The sequence below is a fragment of the Lactuca serriola genome, chromosome 6 (assembly GCF_051521515.1).
Source record: "Lactuca serriola cultivar US96UC23 chromosome 6, Lser_US96UC23_V15, whole genome shotgun sequence".
NCBI lineage: Eukaryota > Viridiplantae > Streptophyta > Magnoliopsida > Asterales > Asteraceae > Lactuca > Lactuca serriola.
Window position 1 is genome coordinate 109,942,024 of NC_136413.1, and position 5,310 is coordinate 109,947,333.

Below are 5,310 nucleotides of genomic sequence, written 5' to 3' on the forward strand. Positions count from 1 at the left end.
AGTGCCTTTATACCCTCCTAGGTTGAATCACATGTGATTCCAACACTTGGTTAAGGTGTTTCCTAGTCCCGAAAGGTCTTTCCTTTCATATAGTTGTTTATAAACACTATATTCATGTTATTATGTGTCCTTAAATATCATTTATGACTTATTGTGTCTCGGAACTTCATTCGTGGAACTTCTCATCCATACGCGCATACCCGTTTGAATTACCCACATCGGGTGAGTTCATACCTCGTAATGAATCTTTTAACTATTTTAATTGTTTTAAGGGGGGGGGGGAATACAAGTTGAACACAATGATAATTGTGTAATTATTTGTTGTTAAACATTCTTTCAAAATGTTACTTATGTTATTTAGAAGTTGTTAAAACATTTCAAAACTCTTCTAAAGGTTATGTTACTTTATAGTTATACAAAACTCCATTTTAAAGTATAAGCATAACTTTATAGATAAATGAGTCTTTTCAGTAACAGTCTAGTTAGAGCATTAGTAAACTATTATAGGTATAGTTTAGGAGAATGCTATTCATTACTTCTAGTACAATGAAGCACACATAGAACCGAACATAACATAACAAAACATAACAGAACAGAACAGAACATAACAGAACAGAACATAACATAACAGAACAGAACAGAACATAACAAAACTAGAAAGTTAATTTGCTATAGCATAACAACACGCAGACAGGATCTAACTTTAATGTGAATTACACGGCTTGCATGGATTTGCTCGGGTCGCGTTTGGTTCCCTAAATATCCATACATGAGAGCGGGTTAGTAGGGGTTCTATCTTTCACATTATGACCGTAATAAAACACACATATGTTTTTAGGTTGATAGTACCTCCGTATGTCATTATAAACGACATCAGGGTACTCATTTCTCCCATTACTTTCATAAAGTGTCAGTAATACTTGAAGGTTAATCTATTCTCTATTCGAGATAGGTTATAAAATAGGGAGAATGTACTTTTCAGTTGACAAAGGAACAGTAGAGTCTTGGTAGAAGACTGCTTTCATAACACTAGAGTCTTGGTAGAAGACTACTTTCATAACAGTAGAGTCTTGATAGAAGACTGCTTTCATAACAGTAGAGTCTTGGTAGAAGACTGCTTTCAAAATAGTCGAGTCTTGGTAGAAGGCTACTTTTAAAAAGTTAGGACCATGATGCTAACTTTATGATTCCTTAATGAGTACACTATAGGATACACATATGCTAAGTAGATTCCGACATCTAATAGAATGTGTGTTCTTTGCTGTACGTCCTGTTCCCGTTGGATGTGGGTTTACACCGAAGTCACCCAATCTATTATCTACTCGAATCTATATATATTTATGCTTAGTATACATTAAGTCATCATAAGGGTACTAGGTATGGATCAGGTTATAGGACACAGAGTCAATGCACAGTTTTTCTAGTATAAAACTTTCTTTTCAAAGTCAGTACTTTTGGATATATAAAACTAGTGATTTCCCAGTTAAGGGCTTAATCCATTTTATTAAGCCAGCACAGTTTTAAAGACTTTAAGTGAGTTAACTCTATAATACCTTAGTTTATACACCTTGTTTATATATTGGACTAACATCCGACAGCTAATAGGATGTGTGTTCTTCGCTGTACGTCCTATTCACATTGGATTTGGGTTTACACCGAGGTCACCCAATCTATTATCTACCCGATACCAAATTATATATAGTAGTATAAACAAAGCTATTATAAAACTAATCACCATAGTCAATATTTTATTATAAGAAATATAGGTTTTCTTAAAAGGAACTCTCCATTAGATATAAAGGAACCATTACAAATAACTCCATGAGTAACAAGTGAATACACCAAGGTTATATATGACAACAATCTAACAACCAATGGAATATGTGCTATCTGCCTTACTTACTGTACCCCATTGGGTTGTAGGTTGAGGGCAGATGCGCATAATCGATTATTTGTTTACTCCAAGTATATATAACTTGTACCCACTTATTACGCATAGAAAGGCTTGTAGTGTCATTTTACTCAACTCCCATTTTAAGTAGGAAATATATGATTTTATAGAGGAACAGGAAAACTTTACAAAACAACACCTTACAGCTTACAACACTTTACATATACATATTCAACCACATTTTTACAGCTTACTCACATCACTAAAATCTTATGAACTCACCAACTTAATTGCTGATCAACTCTTTCAAATAACTTGTATTCTCAGTAGATTATTAGACAGGTGCTCGTGCTGGGACTTCAGAAGATGGATCATTATAGCTTCAAGTCTTGTTTTGTTATTTGTTTATGACTTCTATGTTTGGTGAACACATACATTGTAAACACTTTCTTTCTAAATGAAATGGTTGTTCAATACTAGCTTACCATATACATATCTCGTGATACTTGACATGACGTCCTCCACCCCCGAACGTTTCCGCCGTTCCGGTTTTGGGGTGTGGGTCCATATTATTTAGCATAGCCATCATGGCTGCTATTTCTTCAGTTTGGGCCCCTCCACCGCCTTTGATTCCATCTTGCCTAGGGTTGTGGTATTCGCGAGAGTGTTTTGCGAATTCTTCAATCAACTCCTTGACCTCCTTTGGATTTTCTTTGTCAAAGGTCCTTGAGAGTCAAGGAGTTGTCTCGTCATAACGTTGACCCCATCATAGAAGATTGACATCTCTTGTTGCACATTTACATCATGCTGAAGGCAATTTCTGAGCAAGCCCTTTTATTGCTCCCATGCTTCGTATAATGACTCCCCCGACTGTTGCTCAAAGTTGGCTATTGCCTTCTTGAGTTTAGCTATCTTGGATAGTGGGAAAAACTGGTCCAGAAATTGCTCACGCATTTGAGCCCAAGTGGTGATTGCACCCGGTGGAAGTGATTTTAACCACTCTTTAGCAGCTCCCTAAAGTAATGGGAAGCATCCTAAGCAAGACGATGTTTTTGTTGACATTTGGGACATTGAAGTGATCTGCAATGTCATTGACTTCATCTAGATGCTTAAAAGCATCCCCATGATCTTTCTCATAAAATGGGATATCCTTTAGTGCAGTCAAGATGTGCCCCTTCAGCTCGAATGTGGCAGTGGCAGGTATTGCGGGTTGGACTAAACCGGGACCCACATCTTCTCGGATCTGCTTCTTGTAAGCTCCCATGGACATCTCTTCAATGTCTGCCATCTCATTCCTTGGATCATTCTCGGGTTCGCTCATATGTTCTTCAAATTCAGGCTCGGTATCGTATTCAGATTCAGTTTGGATGGGTATTTGATCCAAGTGTTCAAGCTTGCTCTTGTTCTTTGAGTTTGAGCTTGACTCTCCTGTCTTCTTTCCCGACTTCCTTGAAAATGCTGACTTTAATTGTTGTAGTGGCGTCTTCTTATTAGTCTTTTTGTGAAGTGCAGCTTCTGGATCTTCAATTGGTGACACCAAAGGTGTAGTAGAGCGTCTGGTCATGAACTCCTGCAACTCGATAAAATAAAAACGTAAAACTGAACTAAAATAACAAAATACTAAAAACTAAAAATTACAGCTCTCACGTCGTGAGTTTATAAAGCTCACGTCGTGAATTCTGTGACAGAAAAAAAATCAAAATTTTTGCTAAAATAATATGCTAATAAACTAAACTAAAATAAATAACTAATTAACTTTTTGTAGATTTTATCCCACAAAAGGGTCGATTAATCTAATGCAACTAAGTAAACTAATAAACAGGTCGTTCCCCGGCAACGGCATCAAAAACTTGATGTGCACGAAAGTACCCACTAATTTTAATATTTATAACCTAATAAAATTAAACTAACTATGCACTTGTAGGCAGTGTACCTAGTCAGATTACAATATAGCTTGGGTAAGTCGGGTGTCGATCACAGGGAACGGTGTTACTAATTAACCTACTTGCTATCAAATTAACCTAATTATTAACATGTTTAGAAAGGGTTTTATCTGATTTTACAAGATCATACGAACTTAGTTCAAATTCAATCAATAAGTAAAAATACTCTTTTCTAGTTCGAATCCACTTCATCCTTATGACTAGCTAATAATTATGGATTATCAAGTTGGTTTTAATTATATTAGCAATTTAAGTATAACTTTACCAATAATTACTTAATTCATGTAAAACTATGTATGGTCACACACAATTAAACACATAACCAATTATGAATATGAATATGCTATGTAATATTTATTATGTAAACGCAATTATAGTCATAATCTACGTTCTCTAGCATAACTAAGTTTATTTACTTTAATTACTAACTATGATTGGTCAATCCTAGCTCTAAAAATTTAATGTTCACTAAATCATTAGGTAAACAAGTTTATGCAGTTAATGGTCACTAAGCTACACAGAACATAAAATTAAGCAACTAAAGAAACAAACACAAGCATGCTAGGTAATTATAAATCAAACACAAGCAATTTACCAACTAAATAAATCCATATAAAATTAAGCTATTCATAAGTTGGAAGCTTCATCTAGCTAAACAAGAGTAGCTAGATTTAGCTGCTCATAATAGCAACTAACACACTAACACAAATCAAAGTATAATGAAACATGTTCCTAGGTAATAAATAAGTAAACTAAATTATGGACCTTCACTCTTTTGGTGTTGAAACCCTTTTTCCAAGACCTTTCTTCTGCTAAAAATCGCCTTCTGGAACCTCTTTCTCTAGCCAAAAGTCCCTTCAATTCGTAATGGTTAAGGATATATATAGTTTTCTGATTTTAATAATTCACGTCGTGAATAATAAGATATTCACGTCGTGAATACAAGATAACCGTGCCCGGCAAGGATTCCTTCACCCGCGTACATATCTTCTAGAACTTACTCTCACGTCGTGAATCTTCCAGTTCTCACGACGTGAAGACGCTTTTTCCTGATTTTCTTGTCCTTTAAGCTTTTAACTCCCAAAGTTTCTTCCTTTAACGTTTTTAGTCCCTTTTCTTCAAAATGTCTTCTTTTTGGCTACGAATAACATTTAAACTCAAAAGTACCATTATTCTAAACAAATTACCAACTTATATATAAAAATGTACTTAAATATTGCCTAAAATGGGTATAAATATAGAAATATCACCTAGTTAGGGAGTTTACTCTTCAAGAGTAAACTCTTTATGGAGATTTCGGCCCTAAGACCATATCCACATGAGTTTACGACCGTAAACTCATGGGTGGTGTGTTTTTGGATGCTACAAGGTGTTACAACACTTGTGGAATTAGGCTAGGTTCAATTCTAGGGTATAGGAAGGGGTTAAGGCTCCAAATGAACCATTTAAGGGAGTTCACGGCTGTAAACATAGAGT

General features: G+C 35.3%; 1 non-coding gene across 1 annotated transcript; it reads left to right on the forward strand.

Annotated features, from left to right (window-relative positions):
- The first annotated feature begins 2,690 nt into the window (after positions 1 to 2,690).
- On the forward strand, positions 2,691 to 2,797 carry LOC145060801 (small nucleolar RNA R71). Its single transcript, XR_013686984.1, has one exon. It is a non-coding gene; the product is annotated as a small nucleolar RNA R71 (small nucleolar RNA).
- Positions 2,798 to 5,310: the final 2,513 nt, after the last annotated feature.